Source organism: Nipponia nippon, unplaced genomic scaffold, assembly GCF_047370975.1.
Source record: "Nipponia nippon isolate SJK-2023a ecotype South Korea unplaced genomic scaffold, ASM4737097v1 scaffold_9, whole genome shotgun sequence".
Classification (NCBI taxonomy): Eukaryota; Metazoa; Chordata; class Aves; order Pelecaniformes; family Threskiornithidae; genus Nipponia; species Nipponia nippon.
In genome coordinates, this window is record NW_028262413.1 from 36754660 (window position 1) to 36780979 (window position 26320).

The window sequence follows — 26320 nt, forward strand, 5'->3', positions numbered from 1 at the left end:
AGGACTCAAAGTCCATGGCTCTACTGTGCAACTTCTCTCTCTTAATCACCATTAATTTCATATATTTAATATAGTCAGTTCCTTTTTTTTTCCCTTTGTAAATCTCATTAGATCTGTAATAGTATTATCAAGGCCACAAGCCCTGTCCTTTCAAAATGGCTGTACCAATTCAAAGCAGATGCTGTATGTATCTGATTCTTGGGAGAAATCCCTGGTAGCTGAATAGCACATTTATCTGGTAGGCAGGAGGCATCAGACAAAAATACTAGAACTCCCCCACTGGTTTCTCAGGAGTCAAAGGTACAAGCACAGGCTTATTGTCTTACGAAAAGCCTGCATCTGCTCTGGTGTACCATGCATCAGTATGGCTGAGAAATCTTCATCAGAGGAGGTAAAGAACAGATGGATTTTCAGAGACAGACCCTTCTGAAGTATTCCTCTTCTGGGGCACGGTTCCTCTCCTCACTTTCTGATCCTACTACTGTGTCTCCATCCCAAATCATTCCTGGGGGCTGATGCATGCTGCAGTGCTAGCAACTGTCACTGCAGCTCCTGCTCTGAAGCAGTAACCGCTGCTGGCACAAATTCTCGAGCTAGCATGGACTCTTACAGAGTTAATTCATCACTGCAATCATATTCCACATGTTAGCCTGCGGAAATGAGAAATCACAACACTGGCAGACGTTTTCCCTGCTCAAAAACCTGATTTCATGCTCTTCTGGCTTAGTCTTGCCTCTGATGCCAGGGTTACAAGTCCTGGACTAGCAGATTCATATACTGACCCAGGAACTGATGGTGCTTCCCCAACCTTGTACACCCTCTCCATCTGCTTACTCCCTCACTGCTGTCTTGAGGATGCCCACGTGCACCAAGAGCAGCGAGTTCCCTGTTGCACTTACAAGCGAACTGTTTCTGACAGCTATCACTGACAAAAAAAAGATGAGGAGATTGCTACATGTAGCTTTAATTTTTTTCTTCTTTAAACTGGTGCAGTTTCTGTATTTCCTGATAGAATCACAATACACAGGACAAGAGGCAGTGGTGTCGCTCACCAGTGGCTTGTTCATCTCAGTACCTCTAATATAATGAAGTTCCCTGACCTGCAAGGTCTTAGGAGACTGTGAAGCCCCTAAAGCTGATGCTGGGTTTGGTGAAGAGGTGCTCCTGTCACTGTGTGGACAGCTTTATACCTTTCTAATTACCAGTAGTAGAATATGTGTGTGGATAGTTACTCAAGAGTTAGGGCACAGTTATTTATAAATAACTTGTAATTTCTGCAAAAGTTGTTGACTGCATGCATGTAGCTTGGGGTCTTTGGCACACAAAATTCTGCAGCTGAAAATAGAAGTAGTTTGACAGAGGCATTGGTCATGTATTTCACCCTTCATGCTCTCAGGGGTGAAAAAAAAACCAACCAAGAGAAACCTTGGAGTATGGCTAGCCAAATGTCTCTGGGTTCCACTATGAGAGACTTGTGCATATATATTTAAATAACATGATAAAAGAGTAGCTGGTCATTTTAATGCTTTTCTTTAAGGAGGGAAGAGAGAGAGCCAGTCTGGGGGGGATGATTCTTTTATAGCAATAAATATCTGAGTTACCTGAGGCACAAGTTTCCAGTGTTTTGGGTCACTGAAGAAATTTTAATTATACCACTGTATTGGCTGCAGGTGGCACGGTGCTGGCAGCGGGGGCGCTGCGAGGGCCGCCTCTGTGAGGAGAGGGCAGGGCTGCCCTGTGCCGGACACAGCCGGTTCCAGCCGGTTCCCCAACAGCCCCACCGCAGGGCACAGCTGAGCCATCAGAGAAGCTGGTGGCGCCTCTGTGGAAACATATTTAAGAGTGGGAAAACCCCACACAGGCGGTGAGGTGTGAGGAAAAAAGTGTGAGGAACAGCCCTGCCAGCACCTGGGTGAAAGAAAAAGCAGGTGGGGGGAAGGTGTTTTAGTCTTTGTCTTGGTTTCTTATCCTCCAACTCATATTAATTAGCCATCAATGAAATTCATTTTCCCCAAGTTGAGTCTGTTCTGGCTGTGATGGTAATTGGTAAGTGATCTCCCTGTCTTTATCTCAAACCATGAGCTTTTCCATCTTACTTTCTCCCACGTCCTGTTGAGGTAGGGAATGAGACAGCAGCTGGGTGGGCGGCTGGCAGCTGGACAAGGTCAACCCAACACAACTATTTTGACGTAGGGCTCTAAAATGTTCTGACTTTGCATCAAAAGATGTCCGTGGTTTCTGCTGACAGTACAAAGAGTGTTTGGGTTTTACGACTTCATTCAAAGCAACATGAGGGGAAAATGAGTACAACTGGAAAATCCTTATGCTGCTGAACTGTTTTGGGGTGAGGGATCACAAAGGAAAGGGCCGCCTGGCTAGTGTAGCTGCAGTTTGCTTAGAGGAATGGGTCTGTCATATTGGTTGCAGTCCTTGGGGGAAATTGCTGTGTTTGGATCTAGATCTGCTCTGTAAGAGATCAAACCACAGAGTGTCTGGGAATAGCACTGTCAGACAAGCGTTTAACAACAGAGCTAGCTTTTGTCTGGCATACTTGAAATGGAGTCAGGGACTCCCAGAGCTAAAAGCAAAAGCTGTTGCATCTGAAGAGCCACATTTATGTGTGCTAACAACATATCTTCTCTGTGAATTGGTGCTGAGGGAGGCTTGCAAGACGCACTAATGGTTTCCTCCAGCACTCTCCCCTTCTTGGTCCAGCTGAGTTCATTGGTCACTTCAGCGCGATACCCAGTTGCAGAAGCTGAGAGCGACTTCAGTCAGAAGGATGAAACTCACCCTTGTGCAACACCCAAGTGGAATTTGAGGCCTCTCTTCGCAGAGCTGAACTTAACCCTGGAGGAATAACAACTTCACAGATAATGCCAAACTACTTTGATTTTTCACACCACCCAGTTGTTACAGGGAAGCAAAGTAGTTAGAAACTGAGGGATGAAAACAGCAAGCTGTGGGCATGGCTGTTACATAAAGAAGTAGTTAATAGTGTTGCTGTGTACACGAGATACAACTTCCTGATGACTCAATAACATAATCCTATATTTAATTAATAAATAATTTGAAGAGTATTACTATATTGTTTGTCACTTACAGGCTTCCAATAGCTCCCTAGGAACAGGACAGCTAGTTAGACAAGCAGATCTTCCTCAATTAGCCCCAATTTCACATCAGTATTAGAGCTTCTGTTTTGCAGATACTACATACACAATTCAATCCATGTAAGGGGGGAATGCCTAGTCTGCATGTGCTTCCTGTTGGTTTGCATGGAAAAAATCTAAGGATTAGAGGGAAAACTTGTAGAAATACTTAACTTTACCATTCATGCAAGCATCTCAAATTTCTTAATTTATGTATTCTTGATAGATAAACTTGATTAAAATTTTCAAAGTAGGACTTTGAATCATATAAACAAGCTGATTTATTAAGTACATATTGGCATATTTTAGTGAAATTCATGTCAGTGGGCAAAAAATATTATCACCTACATTTGAATACATTACTCTTTTTAAATAATGTTCATTTTCAGAAAAGAAGTGGAGTAGTAAGAGACACGGTGTTAGAAGTTAGTAGACACTAGAATACCTTTTATTTCGGTAATGCTAGCCTTTCCTGTTCCCCTATTCAAAATGGTGAAATTAGATTACTAATGTCCCTCAAAGGATACTTAAACTAATCAGGAAGTATTTGAAAGAGCTTCTCTCCTCCCAAAAGGACCTGATAGGGTTGTCCCATCTGCCACATATTATTTGCAATAGCAAAAAAGCTTCTAGAACTACTTAACGAGAAAGGATAATGGAATCATATATATTAATGGTCAAAGCCTGAGTAAGATCTGATGCCCCTTAAAACAAGTTCTGAATATATCCTTTGGGAAACATTTCCTGCACAGATGGTTGTTTTTTTTTTTAAATGTATGAGGAAAATGCACCAGGCAATACCACTTCCAACATTAAGCAGCTCACATGCACTTGTCAGGTAGTGAAGGCCAAATCCTGAGAATCACAGCATCCACAGCCTATGGCTTGTACCAGTTTCATTAAAGGTGGAAGGTTTCATTCGAGCTAGATAACCAGATCTGATCTCCTTGTATATCATAAATCACTGCATTCCACTTGGTTACAGCAACACGAGTTTTAATAGGTTTCTTTCACTAAAACAAATTGCTAAACCATACACAATCCAATTTGCTAGTGAATGCACTACTCCTCCTTACAGTTTCTAATGGTTAACTTAACAAAAAGGGAGCTGTATTCTTAACTTTAATTTGTCCTGTTTCAGCTTCTAGTAATTAGTTCTTGTTATCCCTTTCTTCATGGTATTAACCTCTTTGTAATAAGTATTCTGTCAGTTATGGTCACTTCTCAATCTTTTGTCCAAACTTAACAGATAGAGCTCTTGGAATATTGGAGGCCTGAGACCTTCTCTCCAGTCCTCAAAACATTTCTCCGGTTCTCTTTTGCAATTCTTGATGAGTTAGGGTTTCTTAACAATGGATTCCTCCTCTTAAAGAGGTAAACTATCTAATTTTTTTAAATACACATTTTTTGAAAGCAGTCACCTCAGACTCCCACAGTATAGACTTACCAGGACTGATTATCATTTATGTTGACTAAATGTAAATAATTTTCACCAGGGAACAGGGTATCTAAACCAATACTCATTCTCACAGGGGATATTTCATGATGTTTCTTCAGTTCTGTTCTTTTAAAAACATTTTTAGACAGCAAAAGAACATCAAGATTGCACAATAAAGCACTCAAAAGGTAATAGATGCTGAAACAAAGATTGCCTTATCCTACTCCTCTTCCTGTCCTCACCTCATGCACACTTAAACCCTGCTGCTTCTCTTGGCACTAGCTGTCAGCACTACCCTAGCTGTAGATCTGGCACCCAGTTTTACCCAGGCCCCTTACAGAGTGTCCCCAAGAAGGCCTTTGAAGACATGCTCAGTGTATATATCTTCAGATTATTTAGTTTCCAGAAACTAATATATCTCCAATAATCTTACACAAATAAGATCTTTCAAAGGTTTTTCACGTAACCAAACTTGCGTTTTCTTAGGAACAACAAAAGATACATCCTTAAATACAACTTAAGTCATATGTTCCCCACACTAAAGCTCTTAATTCAATAATTGTTTGAAAATTTATTTATATTGTGACATATTGAAGCAAAGCATTTTCAAAAAAATTCAGCTCTGGGCATGAGCCCAGCATAGAAAATTTCTCCTGCTTTCCCAAATACAAGGAGTAATGAGTCAAAGACCTAGATCACTTGGCCCTCCCAAACTAAGAAACAGCTGCATATTTGCAGATATAGAACCATAGGCAACAAGAGAATTTTAACACCTGTGAAGTTTAGCATTTTCCAAGTGAACTGACAGCTAAATGAGGTTTTGCAGACTTGTGTTTTGGGTGTAGACACCAAAGTCTTTTACAGATTTTGTCATAAGTGTCCTGAAAAAAAAAACTCATAAATTCACAGAATCAGCCTTGTAATGAAATTCTAGCTGATAAAGCATGGATGATTCAAGGTTTTTACAAACCACTTGGCTTCCCACAGCTCCTTAGTCATTCATTGTAATTTCATAGGCCAGAAAAAGAATATTCTTCACAAGGGAAACAGTTGATGGAGTCCCAGCTGAAATACATAATTAGAACACCCGTAACATATACAGTCTGCTGCTCTTTCACCGTTTGTCTACTTCCAAATTGTAACTGGTTAGTGAAGTTATTTTCATTTTTTTTAATCGTGTTTTCTACATTGTGGCAGTCGATTTGTTCTTCTCCCTTTCTTTTGCATAGGTTTTAGTACACTTTAACTGTGACAGTAGTAGGAGTTATCACAGAACATTTTAAGGAATGATATCGATCAATTAGTCCTGATAGACAAACAACTAGAGTTGCAGAACAGTGACCAGTTTTGTAGTGCATGATCAAAAATCATGCAAAAATTCCAAGTTTTAGACAGGGATATATTTTTATTAATTCTATCAATAACTTATCCAGTAGTTTCCATTACAAATAGGAGTTTTAAATAAAGAATTCAAAAATTATCAAGAAGTAACGTCTCAAAATTGAGGAGTGAAATTATGCATTTTATTAGAGGTTTCAGAAAGTATACTTTTCATTTACTTGTTTAAAACATATATAACCAATCAAAAGGCTTTATTTTTCCTTTTACTGAATATAACAAATGAGCATCCTCTTACAGAGGAAGTCAAGGAAAAGCAATTCTTGGCATCAGAAATTGGGGAAACAATGGAGCTGTGCATAATGCTTCTATTCCATGAAGCCCTCCCTGTGTATGGATATTAGACTGCCCCTGTGCAGAAAGTCCTGTGATGGTAAATACAGTTGTGAGGTATGTCCAAAACTATGCTCCTGTTCTCCCTTTGTAATTTGCAGTAGCTGCCAAGATTTTCTTTTGCAGTTTGTCCACCAGCCCTTCAGTGATGGGCTACGTGAAATATGGCAAACCTTTTTTTTTTTTTTTTTTTTTTTTAAGTTTTGTTTCCCAGGCCAGCATGTGACACTTCATTTTCACTGCCTTGCAAATGTCACATACATCTGTTTCTTTGTGTAGCAAATCTCAAGATTTACATAAGTAAATAGCTTTCAGCATTCTTGAAGCCACAACAATGTACAAATGTGCTGGAAACTGGTGAACTAAAAATAATATTTGACTACCCTGTTGTGAATAAAGATTTAAAGGACTGAAAATATTATAAATGATTTCAGTGTAACATCTTCATACTGAGATGATTAGGATGACAGGTTGACCTGGTATATTTAAGTTTTGGTCCCTTATTTTTAGGGTGAGCTTCTCCTGAAGAAGTTTGAATTAGAAAGAATAGAATAAAGCAGAGATGTACTTTGCATACTGAATTTACCTAGCAAGTAGTTCAAAGGTTTTCAGGAGAAAACTTGAATATGTACAGAGGTAAGACAAGGTGAAGGCTTTTGCTTAGAGCAAAACATAAGTAAGCGTCAGCAGAATTTTAGAAAATCTATATGTATTTTCCCCGCCATTTTTTTTCTTCAGTTCTACCATCTACTGTACAATTGCTACTAAACTGTGTTTTATTTCAATAAGAAAGGTAGCTTGGGAATTCTAGCTTGAGTTTCCCAGCCTGATTGCAAATACGTATAGAGAAAGTCTAATAAAAATGAGTTCCAAGGTTCTCAGTTCTGGTGAGGTCCTGGTAGTTGATCCTGATGATTACCCTGTGATTGCCTAGTGTCGTTTCAGAGGTCTGACCTGTCTGCCACAATTGTGCTACAGCAATGCAGGTTATGTGGTAGCCTTGGACTTAGCGCAAGTGTGATGAGCCAGGATATGAGTGTGCATATGCAGATAATTTGGTTGGTGTTGCAGCCTGAGACTTTCTGTATACCCCTCTGTTTCTCTGGTTGGGGTAGAAAGAGGAGGATCAACCAATTCTATTGCTAGTGCTTTCTGTGTCCTTAACCAAACTGCAGTGCCTTCATCCATCTGCAAAAACAGTGGAGAGCCAAGGTATCCTGTGGGGAGGAAACTGTTGTGAGATATCCCAGACTCCTCCAATGGTTTATTTTCATAAAGGCATTACTCCAGACACTTGGTTCTTACACAAAACCTGTTGTGATTGTATTTGGCGATGTCTATATATCTTCATATTTGCACATGGAGAAAAAGAACCTTAAAACCATACTCGTAAAGATACAATATAGCTACCATTAAAGCTTTCTTTTTGGTGGAAATATCCACTACTACCTGATCATGGCATTTGTCTGTTTTCCTCCTGCCTTTCCAGCATCTTGCTTTTTTTTTGTCTGTTCTTTAGAAGGTTAATTTAAGAGATTATGCCTTTAATGGTGCTCAGAAGGCATCTGTCACATATGGGACACTACTAGGTGTAACAGATAATGACGATTATCAGCCTCAGAATTTGAAATTATGTGATAGTAAATGTGAAGCCTGTAGATTCCCAGTTCCTCTAAAACCTGTCAGTTATCTTTAATCTTTGAGTAGAAGAGCTGAATTGTGAAGAGAGCTTCATGTGAAAGCTGCAGAATGGAAATGAATGCCTGGCTATTAAAATGAATAAGTGTCTAATATCTAAATTTTTTCAAGGATATGAAAAAAAATCTGAAAAAACCTGTTTACAAGTTCATTTTAGCAAGACTCTCTTATTTAGACTCGTGGTACTTTATCAGTGCCATATATACTGAAACACATGCAAATGTGACCCATGTTATGATTTTGCTGGTAATTATTTTCAGTTACTTTTTAATTATACATAGCCCTTTACTTAAGCTCTTTGTAAAAATAGAGGCGTCTGAAAAAACTGGAAAGGTATCAGAAGGAATAAATATATTGTTCTGCAAGCTCAGCCTTTAACATAATGTGCAAACCATTGGATTAAAAGCAGTAGGTATCACAGGTCAACTGCACTCACTAATCACTGCCTCAACAAAAGAGATTGACTTTGTTGCTAGCTGGCTGCAGTAAGAATAGTAAATCACTTCATAGACTTTATTCAGTTCGCAGCTTGATCACTATTGTTTCACCTTGCCTCTGAAAAACAGTAATGCTCTCGCTTTGTCCAGGAAATAGCAATTGCTTATGGAATCTCCTAACTATTTGTTTTAAGTGAATGAGCAATACAGCTTATGCCTACTGGTTCTTGAAATGGAGCACTGTCATAGCATGGTGGTTGCAATTAATATTTATATTGAAAATTGGGGAGGGGATTTTTGGGTTTTGGTTTTTTGTTTGTTGGTTTTTTTAGACAGCCTCTGACAGATGATTGTGCTGCTTTATGCATTACAGTTTCTGTACTTTGTTTTCTGTGAAGACTGCCATAATATAACTTTCCAGGTAGAACTGCAGGCAGGCATCTTGTGAAAGATGAGCCTCCTGAGATACTGATTGCATTACCATGCTAAACAAAATTGCTGTAACAAAAATGTTTAGCCAAATCTCCATAGAAAAGGGTAACATTTGTTCAAATGCATTTTCAAAGGGAATCTTCTGAAATGGAGGAAGTACCTAAACATGCCTTTGAAATAACTAAGTATGCAGACAGCAGGTGAAAAATAAGTGCTTGTAGACAAACCGTTTCACTTTCAAGCTGTAGAGTTTTAATTTTATTAAGAATGAAAGTGGTGCCCTAAATACTTATTGACACCAATATGTCTCTGTGGCAAAAAGAAAACTCTTTCTGTCTAAGGCCAAGTTTGGAAAGATAGATTTGGAGAAAAAATTGGGCCTACAGCAAAAACCTGCCATGCTGGGGCTGTGGGACAGACAGTTTCTGTGGGAGGGACATAGACATGCAGGCATATTCTTGTTGGAGCAAATACCATTCTCTATTGACTTTATTGGTTTGAGCTCATGTCTTACAAAAAGAAAAGACTGCCTCAGACGTGAGCTACAGACAGTTAGGTCTGTAACACCAGGTTTTGTATCTGATACTACATCCTTTTGTAGCCAATCAGTAGATAAAATAAGCTTAAATGCTTTGCTTTGATTTTGGGTGTTTCTACTCTAGCTCTTAACCTAATAACTTCTGAGTTATAATATGAATGTGATTGTTATCATCTAGTTATGTGATTTGACTGTCTTGTAAAGAGGAAGAAAGGGCTTTAATTCAGAAGTGTTCCAGCTCACAAAATGGGTTTTGGAAGGTGCTGAATCCTTGCCTGCATAAATATTTCAGATCCTGTTAACAGAATAACATACTGCTATTAGACAATGAAATCAAAGGTTTATGATAGTCCTTTGTAAATCAGTGGCAAGAAAAATTAAAGTACAACAAACACACTGTTAATTTAAGCCAGCGTTTCCAAAACTATGTCATACATACAGTTGCATTTAAATGAGTATGTTCTAGACATGCAATTAAGTTGGTTGTGGTGCAGCTGATGAAATACAAGCATTGGTTTTCACATGCATCCTCCTGAGCATTCAAACTTTAATATATTATTGTGCTTAAGGCAGGGTCTTGAAATACAGCGGGGGGAGTTGTTATTGCCTGTTAGTCTCAAGCATAGGAAAGCATAATATTTCTATAAAATGCTAAGGATATTTTGATACAGAGGTGATAAAAGAAAAGCTGTTCAGTTAGCTATTATTTTAAATGGTAAATTATAGCATATCACTTTTCCAAAATAAGCAAGTAATAGCCATTCATAAAAGTGTCATGTGTCATTGTTATTGGGTTTTTTCCTGCTTTTTGTAATGAGCATATTCTTCACGATTAACTCTCTCAACTCTTTTTTTTGAGCATATAGAGGCCCACCCCTTCAAAGTTAGGGTCACTGATTTTGATGTCACAAAACACCTTTTCAGGAGTTTTCCTTTGTAAAGAGGCTTCTCTGCCTTGATATTTTAGTGTACTTCCAGGATCCTGACTGATTGGTCTATGAGTTGCATTAAATTCATGTATTTGGTAGTCAGAAGGTCTGAACTTTGCATTCTTTTGGAATAGGCGAGGGAGAGATGACAGCTAAACAAGCTGCATTATTTTGGAAAGAGCTAATTCTTGGAGAACTGGGGACAGTTATGTTGTGGAAGAGACTACTAATACTTGAGTGGAAAAAAATACAGCTTCAAATAGGTTCAGCTGTACCTGGTCTGGCATATTAGCTGCTTCATGCTGACAGAGACAGCATAGCAGAGAACTTGGGCATTGTACCGCATGCATCTGTAGTAGATGAACCAAATGCTGGAATCATTTTATGGGGCAGTGAATAAACATCTACTTATTTATATATCTCTTTATAGATGTATAGAGAGAGAGCTAGATAGGCTTATATTTAAATGGTTTTTAAGAATAATGTGGGACACAAGTGCATAGGGTGTGTTATAATGAACATTTAGACTGTGATTCTTGCAGTTTCTCAGGGATCATGAATAACTCCAGCCTAATAAAAGCATGCCCAAGGAAAGAAAAGCATCCTTGGAGGACAGAGGCAGACCTGCGCATTCCTCTGTTCCGCAGTCCTAGGCTCCTCTCCTGCTGTAGCAGGGTGTAGGGATGCTGAGGCAGAGAAGAGCTGCTATGTGAAATCCCGTACCTCACTGATGTTGTGACTTTACAGGGGAGTCCAGCTGTTCTTGTTTAAAGTCTGTCTCCGAAAACCACCCCTTTTTCCCTAGAGAGGTGATAACCATAGCCAATAAAAAGCTTTGTCTGAAGGGAAATGGGGGACTTACTACTCTCTGGGTGGGAAGAAAAAGTAATCTATAAAATGTTTCCATGGTAGTGGTTTCCTATCTCTCTTCGAGGCCTTCAGAATATTCCAGTTTAGTAATACCTATTATCTGCTTCTACTTCTTCATTTCTTCAACTAATATGCATTGAAAATGTTCACTTATCCACCTGGGCTCAATGGAGCTTTATACACCACATGTATTCCTGTTAAAGGCTGAACTTACATGACTTCAGGTTTTCAATTAACCTTGCTTCCATGTATTTCACAGCATTAAGAGCAGTTTAGTGTTAAACAGAACTCACATCTCCTCACACCTCCTCTTCTCCCCCCCATAAAACTTTAAAATGCAGCTTTTCTATACTGTATGAAACCTTGTGATATCTGAGTTACATAAACAATTTGATATTGGATTTACATTATTTCTAGGAAATAACACCAGTGGTAATTTTCAAGTGTTTTACTCCATTGTTAAATGTACTAGCAGGTGTTGCTACACTAACCTGCATTCCTTATTAGTAAAGCACGGACATCAATTTTTATTCAAGGTGGATAAGTAGATGCAGTTTTTTAATGTACGGGCACATGTCTAAAGAAATAAGAATTCCTTTGGAAAATTCTGTTAAATTCAATGCACTTACATGGAAATAGGTGAAGAGTAGATTCATGAAGGAGAGCAAAAATGGCGAGAAATCCTATTCTAAAATGTTATATTTGGTGCTACTGGATATCTTCTGTTGTGTCACACAAACATTTTACACAGACTAATCTAAAGGATGTGTAAATTAATGAGTATTCTATGGTAATCCATTCAGACAAGTTGACTACAATAAGATGTAAAATTAAGCATTGGGTTCATAGCGAATTTTAGGGCATTATCAGTTCAACCATTTGTTACTCTTTTTCGTCTCTAAATTTTTGAAAGTGCTTGTCAGTGTTTGGTGAAGATTAATGTATCTCTTGCCTTTCTCTTTGTTGTGGTTGATACCATCTGTGACATACTACTTAGCAAGTCATGGCTGCCATCACAGACCTTTGTGATTTGCAATATAAATTTCATTTTTAGGGAATCATCAATTCTGTCCTTTCAGCTAATTGTTCCCCTCTGAATGCACATTTGGATGTCATTTGAGAATATCTTTCTTAAAGCTTTTTAAACTAGAATTTGACTTTTTTTCTTATTGTCACTCCTGACTTTGCCAAAACAGTGTTAAATTTAATCCGAACCATTCATAAGAAAAGATCTTCATCCAAAAAAATCCATTCTTGGTGTCTTAAATCAGTTTACTTTCACTAAGCTTTCTGGACCATTAGTGCTCATATTATCCCAAAGCTCTTTCTTGCTTCCCAGGACTATAAATTTGCCTTATATAAATCATAACATTAGCTTTTTCAGACATTGTATCAGCCATTTATCTGCCAATGCTTTGAGGGGCTTGCTGCTGCCTCTGCTCAAAACTATGTGTGCTGAAATCCTTCTGCATTACCAGAAACGTGACAGGATTGCTAGCATGCATCTTTCTGTCCCTAGAATGAACTTGACCATGAAGAAAATGGAAATTTCAACCCAAATCATCAAATGTTCATGTCCTTACACTGAAACATGTCCCATGAATATGAAATATTTCATATGTTTTTCCTCAAAGTACTAATCATAGGATTTTTCTGAGATAAAAAGCATAGTGGGACAAATATGCCTGTATCTTTTAGCCAGTTCAGGCGTCATGTCTGAATGTAAACCAGGTATTCAGAGACCTTTTATGGATATGCAATCATTTTTGAAGTGCTGCAGCTCCATGGTAAATTAAACTCATCCACATGTCAAGTTCTATTCATCTGTGACAGACACCACGAGAGTTTTAAATAAAGACCCACTTATGACTTGGTCTAACAAGGGTGGAAAATGCCCAGCGACTTCTTTATTGTCTCTCCTCCCTTGGTCTCCTTGCACAAAAGAAAGCAATGTTCCTGAATTGATTGAGTTCAGCATCTGCCTTCTCTCTGAATCTCTCCAAAGCCATCAAGACCACTGTTCTTATAGCTACTTTCTCTGCTTGTTGCTTTGTGCAACAGGGCATTTCTGGCAGAAATCCTGTGACGAAGCTGACTTCCTCCGTGGCACAGTCATTCCTTTTTTTTCCCCTCTCAATTCTGTCAGATACCTAGCTACAGCTACTGTAATTGAAATCTTCACCCACAGTCCTAATCTCCTCTTCACCACCTTTGACTCATTCCTCAAAGCCTCTTCTCCCATCACAATTTCTTTCTCTAAGAAGTATCTTAACAATTTCTTCCCAGTGAAAACTGATAAATGTATGATCTTCATCTTCATAACTCCTCCTTTCACTCATTGCTCTGTTCCTGAAATAGTCCTGTAGCCTGTCACATGTTATAAAGTTTTCCAACTGCTATCCTTCTCTGCTCATCCACTTTATGCAGTGGCCCCATCTTATCCCTTTTTTCCTCCAATCCGTCACTCTCTTCTTCCTCTTTTCTCACACAATTGAAGCTTGCCTTGGTCTTTCACGTCTTCACAATGTCCCACTGTTTACCCCACCTGCCCTTCTAATAAGCTCTCATCCCTGAATGCATGGAGCACGCTACAGTCACTGCCATCTAATTCCTGCTCTTTGTAGTCAACAGGAACTGCTCAAACCAGTCTGTAATAACTTTCTCCAGTCCAATCGGAGAATCAGTACTCCACCTTTGACCATGTAAACCTATCAGGTGTTTCGATATATATTTAACTTTGGTAATCTTAATGTAATCCTGTCTTCTTTTGGCTTCCATGACACTAGCCTTTCCTCTGTTTGCTCTTTGGTGAATCGGCCTTATCAAGTCTCCAGTTGCAGGAGTTTACAGGAAAGTCAGGTTTTTACTTCCTTTCTAGTTTATCTATGAGGCATCTCACATGAAAGCACAAATTCAGCTACCATATTAAGGAGGCTGATTAGGAACTATGTGGACCTCTGTACTTCAAACCTGCCTCTTCCTACCTGAACTGAAATCTAAGTCTGTTTCTGTGTAAATATTGAAGTGGTATCTCAAACCAACATTGCTAAAACACTGGTCCTTACTCTTTCTGAAGAAGCCCTCTCAGTTACTCTTTCTCATTATGTCTGTTAACAACATATCACCTCATCTGTCACCCAAATTCACTACCTGAGCGTTGTCTTCAACTGAGATTCCTCTTTGCCACCTCAAATCCAGCTGGCGTGTAAAGTCTGACATGTGGTCTTTCCTGGCCATCCATATTTGCTCTTAGATTTCTTGCACTGTAAACTTATTTTCTCAAATCTCGACAAACATAATCTTACCCAACTCAAATAATGCTGTTAGAAAACTCATTTTCCTCGGTTTCTGGGGTTTTGGCCGTATTGTTTTCAGACCATAACACTCAGGTGATATGTGACTCTCCCTTTTCTCTTTTAGGCAGCTTATTTGTCCTTTCTCTACTCTGTGTCATCCCTTAATCAGTATAAAAACAGCAGCTTCAACCTCAGTTTGAGTCACAATGTCCATTGCCTCCTCAACTCTCGCTTTCAAGCCAGCACCTTCATGCTTTCTCCAATCAAAACTCTTCAGACACTTCTGCAAAACTGGTTCTTCAAATCTGTCCTCAAAATGTGCCTTTGCCAGGCTGCCTACAAAAAATACTGCTTGTCATAATGGCTATTATCTTCTTTTTTTCTCTTACTTCATACTGACCTATTGCCTTTTGTCCTCAATCCACTGTATAAATTCTTAGAAGTTTTTTCCACTGTGCATTTAGATAGGGCTAATACTGTGAAGTCCTGCTCCATGAGTAGAACTCAGAGGTGCTATGGTAAACAGCACTGAAGGGAACAGTAAAGGCCAGGAGGACTTGGAAGTCATGGCTATATCCCTGCAGAAGGAGCCTGGCACACTATTCTAACAGTTAATATTTTTGGCAAAAACACAGATATGGAAACTATGTCCGTGGCCAGATGTGCACACAAGAGAGCTGCCAAAACAGAGTAGTATACACTGTAAGCTATGCTGTTTTCCCCAATAACGTATGCAGAGATGCTAGTTCTTACCTTGGAAAAAGTGAAACACTGAATAAACTCTGGGATCTGTGGCTATGGTTCTGGGGTGATTTAAAGTATTGCAAACTGATGCTTAACCAGCTAAGCCATTCCCTCCAGCACCCTTTTGTTGTAATCTCCCTCCAAAGATATTAAAAATACAGGAACCTTGGCCAGGTTGTAGTTGATCTAATTTATAAAACATTTTCTGGGTATTAAAAGCTAGGGCAATGCACTAGTAGTTTTTAAATTGTGTTAAATATACTGTAAACTCCCAGAAAGAACCTTTCATTGAAGATTATTGTATGAAGATTTGAAGATTAAAGTGTCTAGATCAAAGATTAATGTGAAGTGCACTGGGAAATTGTTTGATGTATAAGAAGCTATATAGTATATTAATCGTTCACTTTTCAGAACTGCCTGAGGGAATTAGACACCCAGTTCTCTTACATGTCTTTGAAAAATCTCACTCTAAGGAATTCGTTGTTACATAGTGAGAACGGTAATATTTTCATTGGGAGCTTGAGTAAAAGAGGAAAGGAGAGATGTGGAGACCCTCTGTATTCATGTAGGGCTTGATGTTAGCCCCTTACAGTTTTTTCCTGTTTTGAATTTGCTCTGTTGTTGTATAGAGACAACTTGGATTTGAGTGCTACGAGTTTATAAAACTGGTATGACCCAAGAACACTGATCCACCTGCCTACGTATTTCTTGTCATCAATTCCATTTCTTCTTTGCTGTCACTTCAAGATAGTTTTCACGTTCTCCTAAACAGAAGTAATTTGAATAATTTTTAAAATAACGATGTGAACCTTAATGAAACAAATATACACATGTACATATTTGTATTTACAGTATAATGTGCATTAATTAAAAGTAAATAACAAAAATAATTATATGTTATACATGTATTTTGTAAAATAATCCTTTTTCTGGAGTTTTTCTCAGTCATGGTTTTTTGTATAGAAATTTCAATACTTTAATGAAAGAAACATTCCACATATGGTAGAAATTACAAGTTTGCTTGTCCCTGAAGTGCTGCAATACAAATAAGTTGTTAAATGCCAACTCTGAATGTTATTTTTCAGATGTTAAGAGAGATAATCCTGTACTAAAACTATTAGGAGGAAAATTTGTGTGAACTTCAAAACCTCTTTGATCTGAAATGAAAATGAACTGTGTACGAGTGTATGCTTCATTAATTTGGGGTCAGCCAATTGTGTGCATTTTTGTTTGTTTGTTTGTTTCCATGAGGCATCTTTCTAATGCAGTTTACTAAAACTAATCATGCAATACACTTATTTCTCCTGGTAAAATCTGTTGCATTGCTTTCATAAAAGGACAGTTTCTCTATAGAAAGAACCCTGTGGGAATCAATATTCAGGTTTGCAGTCACTCAAAAAGTCAACATGCTGGTGTGTTGCATTCAGACTATCTTAGTGGTCTTATCAAACCTGTAGTAGGCATTTATAAAGTAAGGCTTCCATGGGTACTGGGAAAGTGTGACTAAAAATAATCATGTGTCTGATGAATATTTTCCCCTGACTTTTGGCAGGATCACCTGCCTGAATTCGTGCCAGGCTCTACAGGAACACTGATGCCAGCAATTTAAGGATCTTCACATTTGGTCTCAGTGGTAAGGTCTAAAGATGCCATAGTAAACCACATTAGAATATTACTGTTTTCTGTTATGTTACACTGAAACTGAATCTGTGTGAAAAATGAAGTACTTCCCCTTGACCAATGCAAGGATGCAGAGATGTAAGAACATATATAGATCTGCAAGAGATGGAGCTCAGGACACAAGTTCTGAGCAATTTTCATCAGACTAAATCAGAAAGGTCATTTTTATTGTCCTCTCTACTAATGTAACCGCTCTCAGAAGGTTTGATGTTATACATTTTGAAGAATGTAACCGTTTACAGAAGGATGGTGGGCAAGCTCCAAAGAGAAAGTCAAATGCACAAAAAGGAAATTCAGTAGTTTCCTCTTGCTGAAAACTGAGCAATAAGTTGTAAAATTACAAATTATTTTCCCCTCTAATGCTATCTTTGTTGTAACTGGTTTGGTTGCTCAAACCTTGAGTCAGATTCTCAAATACCGCTGTGGAGACCTTGTAAAGGGATGTAATCTATCTGCATCTTGAAACTCAGAATTTCTGCTGCAGAGATAAATTCTCAGCTTTAGTAAAAAAGAAAAGGAAGAGGGAACAGCTGAGTCCTGCCATACTTCTGCATCAATTTGGAATATATTTTCTGGAAAACTGTAGTTGGGTAGTGTGGAGTAGTTCTTTAACAGGAAATCATGTTGGTGTGTAAGTGTTCAGCTTTTTGGGGAAGAAAGATCTAATTTTTAGATTATAATATTGTCTGTGATGATATTTTGGTCAAAATTATTCTCACCGTTGTGCCATATACCACATTAAGTATTTTGGGACCTGGGCAAGTAGGAGGCCAGGGGAGGCATACCACTGCGTGCTATACTCCTTCACTTAGCATCGACTAAGTGCCACTGTTAGAAGCAGGATATAGACAACCCTTTGACCTCACTCGGTCCTGTCATGCTTATGCTGGTTTTAGATCACTGTGATACAGATGTCAAGTACCACCACTTCCAAGTCCTGCCAATTCCAGGCAATTGAAGTATATATATTTTTTGAATTAGATTACACCTCAAAACCTACAACTCTTCTGACATGGAAACAAAACCTGTGTTCAGCATTCCTCTAGCAATTTATTGTCATTAACCAAGTAGTTCAGTAAAATCTCTGCTTTGGTTTAAAGATGTATTCAACAACAGTAGCATTCCTATCCAATCATGTTCTTTTCATACAAAAATGAGCATAATAATGTGTTATCATGAATCCTCAAGACAGATTAAGTTTCATTATTGCTGGGTAACTTTTATAATGTTGGAATGTGTTCCTAATAAAGGACAGTATCTCCCTCAGAGCATACTGTACTACTAATGCTCTTTATTAGAAATAAAAGAATACAGCATTCATATCACGTTACTTGATCACATAACCAAGGTGCAGAACAACAAATTATCAAGGGAGTTTTGTAAGGAAATAATATGATCCTAATAACACTATTCTAAACTTCTCAAATTGTTGTTTGACTCTACTAAATTCTGTATGCACTGTAAGTTGGAGAGCTGAAAGTCAATGCTGTTCTGACAGACAGAATTCGTGGAAGCTAGAAGTGACTGGTACCAAACTACTAAATCTTTTTCCCCTGGAAACAGAAGACACTAATGACCTAGTAAACTAAAGAAAGAGAGCCTCATCTGTTGTGTCTTAACTAAGGCAAATGAAAATCCATTACAAGTCATCCAAGGTCCAGCCCTGTGACAAAACTCCCATTCAATTCAGCAGGAGCAACTCGGGTAACGAGCATTTAAGCACTAAGAAATATAACTGATTTTAGATAAAGTTCTTCAGGATCTAGGAGAAAAATTTGACCAACTATAAATACATACAGGGAGAGAGAGAGAGAGAGAGAGAAAGTTCCATATTCATGTTATCAGTAAGTATGTAGCATATGCCTCAGAAGGATTAATGACCTTCAGGGCATACAGATGACCAGTTCACTTGTTCCACTGTTATGGAGTCAAAAAAATAGTTTAATATTCTGTACAATTAAAGGAAAAGTGTGTGTATGTGCACGTGTGTGTTAAAATGAGGAAAAAAGAGTGTTCCTTCTTACTGCATTTCTTTATTTGACCATTCCTTCATACTTCATTTCAGCCTTTATGTGGTTTTTGTGTTCATACTTTATTATATTTTCTTGAGGCAGAAAGGTTTTCAGTGAGATGATGATGAATGTCCATATTAAATTGGATCCCCTTTTTTAATTAAGTTCATCTAAATTTAATTTTGCAATTTTACTTCAGTAAACTCATCTGACTCCAGATGTTGAATGTGCTTTTCCTATTCCTGCTCTCACATAATTGTACCTGTAAAAGATTTATGACTTAGAGAGGCATTTCTGGACAATTTTGAGTGTTTTCAGCATATGTTTCATGGAGGGCTAGTAACATGACCAATTAGCATCCAAAAATACTGCTCTGTACCCAGGCTTTCTTTTAATAGGATGTTACTTTTATTAGCTTGAACTTTAAACAAATAATCAGTTTAAAAGAAACATTATCAAAGCATTTCATATGATAGAGGGATATTGTGTTCTACAGAAATTTTAAAAGTGAAAGAGAAGTCTTCAGAAGCTATAGGATGCGATAAGAAAAAATATAACTAAGAAATACTCACTTTGATTAAAGAAAACCCCGAACAATTTGTGGGTTTTTGGGCCCCTTTGTTTCATTACAACTGTGTTGGTGAATTGTTTGGTGCTGTCAGCATGTTACTTGAACTTTGTAAACATGGGAAATATATACTCAAGTGCTTATTGATCCTAAAGATTTCAAAATGCTTTTACTAATTTTACTAACATGAGCAATGACTTTGCAGATTAACTATCACCACATACTTTTCATACTCTGTCATGACTTCTGGATCAGTGTGAATGGCTCTTATTTTAAGAATTAGCCGGAATTCGCTGCTTAAATCTGGACATATCTAACAACATTGTATGTGACACATATGAGGCATTGTATCGTGAAGGCTCTGGTTCTCATCAAAGAAACGGATACCCCAATTAAACTTTCAGATAATATTAAAAAGAGAATAGTCCAATTTTAAACAAAAAGATGGTTGTGTTCCTTTTTTTCCTTCAAAACAAAATCACTTTCCTTGAGATTTTTTGCTGATGTAAGCACTTTTGATATATTAATTTGAAATATTTATCCATGCAGTAAACAAATCCAGTTTTGAACATTTGTGTCAATTCAGGGCTCGCAGGATGCAAACTGTTCTAGGCGTGATTGGCAATCTGTCACTCCAGGTTCATTTGGAGGTTTCTTCAGAACAAGTAGAATTACCAGTACCAAGCATCAGTAATGCTAATATGAATCAGCTTCCCATGTTTTCTTCTTTTATATTCCTACAAGCCTCCGTAATATAACTTGGCACTTACTAAAGAATTTGAAGAGGTGTTGTTATTCCTGTGGTCCATGTGTTAGGAAAGGAAAAGAGTAAGTGACCCAATAGGTCCTGTTTGCACGAGAGATGTCAGTGTCAAGGCAGGCTGTAGAGCAGTGTCTTTAATGATTTCCCATAGGCAGTGGAGGAAGTCAGTTGCAGGATCTTCCTCAGTCAGAGCAAGACCGTAAGCCCTCGGAGTTTGGCTCTTCTTTTGTGCTCAGATCGTATCTTTCTAGTGAAAGATGACCTTCTAGTGAAAATCTCACTTCTGTGAGAGTCAGACTTGGCCGTCTTTCTCATAACACGTTTTACTACCTTTATTCTAGTTCATCTCTGTTTCCTAGAAGGACTTTTCCCCATTCATCAATAGAGGGTGCGATTTTTCATCCTTTTCATTTCCCCCAGAATTCTTAGTGATGCTGGTTTAAAGTAGCTGCAATACATAATGCCAAGCAAGTATACACTTATGAAGGTTTTAGCAAAGAGGCTCAAGTAGCTCATTTAATTTCTAGCAAAAGAAAGAAACATAACAATCCTCCACTGGGTAAAATGCTTCTGAGCTTTAAAGGCTTCACGTGGGAGTCTGGATGGGACCCAAAGAAGGAACCACTTCAAAATTACAAAATGACACAGTTTATGTTATTGTTAAATTGTCAAGATTTGCTATATATTTGCTGAGATGGTAACCATACAGGCTGTTTTCAAAGACACTAACTAGAGAAGGGTATGTTAAACCTCCAAAGTCTTAAGAATGCTTAATGACTGCCTGCCAATACAGCTGGATCCTGCTGGGTAATGGGGGAATGCCTACCATGTAAATATAAAGGGGGTTATTTAGGAGACCCAGTGAGCTGTGAATTATTGCCTAGGTTGTCACAAAAAAAAAAAAAAAAGGAAAATGAGTTGTGAAGAGGAAAGAACGTGTACTGAGTTCTGAATAGCTTTGTGAGACTTTTTTTGAGATAGATGGGGAAACTTACATACACTTTCTGCAAAAAGAGATATCTGTTTTGTCAGATTGCAGATGCACCAACCACCTAGATTACTGTGAAAAACCTATTAAAGAAACAAAACTGAGTTATTTTGATGCCTGACAAATGCATGACTCAAAAGAAAATAATATTTGTCCAATAACTGAATTTAAGATCTGTATTGATCTGGCTTCTGCTGAAGTCAGTGGGAATGTTTCCACTGGTTTTAATAGGATTTGGGGCTGGACTGTTGCGGAGTTAGAGAGTTAAGAACTGGATTTACAGGAGAGGTGGTAGGGAATACCTTCCAAGCCTGGTGGTATTGTGCATCGTTAGCACAGAGCAATTGAAATTATAAACTTGGAAATACTTTTTAAAAATTTGTCACTTAATGTGCTGAAGCTCATAATCTGAATCCCAAATGAATAATCTGAAAATCTATACTGTGTACTTCTGTAAGGTTACATATATGCAAACAATTTTTTTAAAAATGGGAAGAATTTCACCTAAATTATAAAGCTCATCTTTCTCTTCCCCTCAGGCACTTCATCACAGACTGAGACAAAAAATATCAGGGTAGTAGGATCTAAACAGCATGTTGTTTCTATTATATTAAACTCACACAATCTCTGTATTTTCTCTTCCGTTATATAGTAACAGGAACTTACTATCATCTTCTTGTCTCTTTAAATGGAGTATGTGAGTTTATAAGTACAGTGACAGAAAGAGCATAGGTAATGAAAGTAACTTATGTCAGCTGTGTTAATTTTTTACAGCTAGTTCCTTTAAGCAGATCTAGCTGGAAATATTATCTTGTTTTTCAAAATTGTAAATGGCTTTTCAAATTAAAGCTTTTTTTAAAAAAAATCAGCTTTCAGCAGAATAAATAAAATTTTATACAAAAAAAGACAGAATAAAAGGGGAAGACTAAGACCACAGGACTGCTAAGACCACAGGAAAGAGTATATCTCAAGGGGTTGGCCTGATATTTAAATAAAAATGTTTGAAATTTTATTGCTGAAAATGAACAGCTGAAATTAACAGGAAAAGTAAATGTTTTTTCATCCACGTTTGGAGGTGGAGTAGAATTCTTCAGATCTCTCAGTAATTGTTGGTAAGGACTTTCTCTGCTGAGCTGAGTGATTCTAAATTAAATGATTTGTTTTTCAATATGAATAAGATTTTCTTATCAGTCAGCTTACATGTAATCAACTTAAATGCAGTTTTAGAAATAGATGAACCATGTCAATGTAATTCCCAAGATGAGAAATGAATACCTGATGAACTTCATTCTAAGATAAAAAATAAAAATAATGCATTACTTCAGCATTTTTTTTCCTGGTGATTCTGTTAAGTAGCAGTTATGGGGTGGTTTCTTGTTGCACAGAGAATATTCTCCATGTAATATATACACATATTTACTCTTCTTGTACCATAATTCCATTAGGAGTGAAATAGCCCCAAATATGTTAAAGGTTTTACCAATAGAACTGTTTAAGAACACTGAAAATAAATTAAAGGTGACAAATTAAGCTAGCCAAAAAGGAAGACTGGGTTTTGAACAAAACCAATGGTAGTCAAATGTGAAGTATGGACACATACTTTGAACCATTGCCTTATTTTTATTAGGTTTCACCTGATAAAGGTGAATGTGAAACAATAGTCTGAAAGTAAACCCGGGCCCCAGAGAGGAGGGAGATATTTATGGTAGTAAGGCAAAGTGATACAGTACAGAGGATCTGGCATTAAGCTGAGTTGAATTTCCTTCAAATAGTCTGTGAGATGACAGCACGGAGTTAATGAGAGATCTTGGAAGGGACTGCAGGCAGTTGTTTGGGTGCTTTACATGCACTGTGGGTTAGTCCTTCACTGTAGTGTTAAGAGAAATATAAAAAATGGTGTTTGGGAAAGAGTATAATTTAAAGGCAGGTCAGTAAGAAATCTTACATGACATTATGGTGCTTCATGACTATATGTTACATATGCAGGAAGGACCTCTTCAAAAATTATTCCCCTTTTTACCAAGGTCTGAGCTAATGGCCCACGGGATCTCCATGTTACGGAGTAATGGGATGTTACTGTATCCCATAAAAATGGAATAATACTTCATTCATGAGAATTAATAATACACAGTACAATAAACTCATTAACTAATTTCTTATTCTTTTTTTTTTTACTAAATGTTAATAGTTCAAGTGCAAACAATAAATAGTAATTAAAAAAAAAAAAACAAAACAAAACCAAAAACAAACCACAAAGCCCTACTGGTCTTCCAATTGTATCTGCTACATGCTAGTGCAGAATTACTAATGAGAACATATTTAGGTACAAATAAATCTTTTATCCTCATTATAACTCCACTGTGTTCCTGCAGTGAAGTCATCCACACAGAGCTGCTTATGGGTTGAAAGCCTCAATAGCCTCTTTTATTTATAATAAATATTGCATACTAATGTTAACAATGTCATTGTGTGATGTCTCAATAGAGGATTATGACTTCATGTAGTCAGTTAGCTTGATGTCTCTTCTCTCCTGTAATGGAGTCAATTTTCCTTACAAAGGAGATGAGAATCACTTATTCGCAAACCTTGTAACAAATATTCTATGTACATGCTATGTTAACCCAATATTAAGGTGACACAATGAAGCTCAAAGCTAGGAAACACAGAATTCTAACTAAAAAGAAAACTAAAGTTTAGTGCTTAATCTTAATTCACCTTTGTTGGGTGCACTGAACTACACTTTGAAGTTAGAAATCTGTATTTCCCCCAAAATAGTATTTGAAGTGTGAATTGCTGCATTTTCAGGTGTAATTCCACATATAGGTGTATGGAATATTCCTGAAATGTGCATGACTGTAAATTACATAATCATAAAAATTATTTTGTGGCACATAGCTAGTGCAAAGAGAGGATAAAATGTATTTATATTAATGAGCAAAGAGAAAAGCAATCTTCTATCATCTACCAGAGACAAACAGCACGTTGGGGAATAGGGGCCCATCTCAAACAGCACTTATGCACATGCTTAACCTCAATTATGGCATCAACGGGACTTCAGTACAATCTTAAACACCAGGGAGAAAAAAGGAACTAATGCATTGGCATAAAGACTCATATTTATATAATAATGCAAAATATTAAGTAAACTATAGCACAGTCATTTGTGATGCATGAATATAGATATCTTGTAATATTAACATAATACAATTGAATGCTTAGCTCCTGAACGCCTTCAAAATAATTTATCTGAATGCTCATGAGAGAAGTTCAGGCTAAGATGAAAAGCATAAATCCACCTAACAGCTAACAAATAATTCACATAACTGTCTGAAGACATGTCCAGAATACAGGATTTTGTGATAACTAAAGGGCAGAATATTCCAGCTCCTGTGAAAATGCCAGCTCTTATTAGTGGAAGTTTGCAACTTAACATGAAAAATAAAATTAAACGAGAGTTATCCTAAAACAAAACTCAAATAGAAACTGAATCCTTTTTAGTGGAATAGGACACCTCCTGTAGGAAACAGTTTCAGAACCAATGCTATCATCCCAGTTTTTCACATCTGTACAAAAAATAGATGTCACATTGTATAGGCCAGTGCAGGTACTGAAAATACATGGATACTTCTTGTGGAGAAAAGAATGTGTGATACTTGAGAAAGAATTATTTCTCACTTAAACTAAACCCATGTCTATATTTTCATCAGAATATCACTTCCAACTGCAGTGTAATCCTGCCTGATTTGTCTGGAGATCTGCAACATGCTAATATTTTTATCTGTGGTACAAGTATGTTATTCAAAAGCTATTATTTCATTTAGCAATTTTAGGAACTGTTAGCTAGATTGTCTTTTTTCTACCAGTATAAATTCGGAGATATTCCACCCATGTCAGCAGTCAACTTCACATTTATACCAATGTATCTGTACAGGATTAAGCGTTTGCCCTCTAGTCTATGTTTTTGAAGTTTAACTGCATATTCATAACGTTATTTGGAGTTTCCTTTTATTTTCCTTAGAGTATGTACTAATTAGGAATAGTTTAAGCTACAAAATCATGTGGATTGTGTTGGAATGAACACAACACCCTCTGGCTGAAAGAGATGATCGATTCCTGTGTGCACAAAGGAAATTGGTTAGGAATCACCTGATATTTTTGCCTGGAGTCACTGGCATGACATGAGCGTAGCTTCAAAATGTGTCTGAAATGAGGGGAGCAATGAACAGATGTAGTTTCAGCTTGTTGACAAGGAGGGTGTCAACAGGTATTGTTTCAGGGGCAGTGTACAAAGCTTTTGGTGCTCAGATGGTGTAGATGTGTTTACCTGTGGAATTTGTTACCTCTGTGGTGGTAGTTCAGCTAAAAAACCCTAGACTTTGTTCAATTAACTCCAAAAAGACAGGCCTCTGAGTCTGTGCAGGGCTCACTGTAGGATTCATGGAGTCTTAAAATTTCCATTACATCTGACTTAATTTTGTGTTACTTTACTTCAGTGGGGACTGTTCGCCTGGTTACAGTCAAGCATATCATAAACGTCTGCAGGATCAGATCATTTGATCATAGTCTTTCGGACACTACACTGTGCTCAGTGCAGGAGGGGTCAGGCATAAGAGTGCTGTGAAGTTCTATAGCATGATGTAAATAATCAAGAGAAATGTGAGGGTCTAAACTTCAGCCAGGTTTTGAATGCTCTTAAATGTATTTATAAAACAGGAAAACCACTATTTTGATCTCATTTTCGTAACATAAAAAATTCTAAAGGGGTTTTCCTTTGAACTTTACAAATATCTGCTGAAATCATGTAACAGCCCAGCACAAAAACTGCAGCTTTTGAGAATTAAAAATGAGTGAAAACAGGGATTTTTACTGAGATGATATTTCCAGTTTATGGGATGCATTTCTAACTGGACTTCCACCTGTCATAAACAAGGGCCAAAACCTCCCTGTCTGTGAGGGAATTCGCCATTTGTGCAGGTTCACTCTGGTCATCTTGGTGGACATGACATGAAGACCCTCAGTGAAAAGGCCCGGAGCTCTCACGCACTGG

General features: G+C 37.5%; 1 protein-coding gene across 4 annotated transcripts in view; it reads left to right on the forward strand.

Annotated features, from left to right (window-relative positions):
* The window catches only part of SEMA6D (semaphorin 6D), a 247306-nt gene that overhangs the window by 94486 nt on the left and 126500 nt on the right, over window positions 1-26320 (forward strand). For 2 of the 4 annotated variants that reach the window (XM_087743948.1, XM_087743949.1), the window contains exon 2: window positions 16815-16895. The exons of the other annotated variants lie outside the window; for them this stretch is intronic. The gene's annotated coding sequence lies outside the window, so the exon portion shown is untranslated. The remainder of the gene's footprint in view (window positions 1-16814; window positions 16896-26320) is intronic. 4 annotated transcript variants of the gene reach the window in all.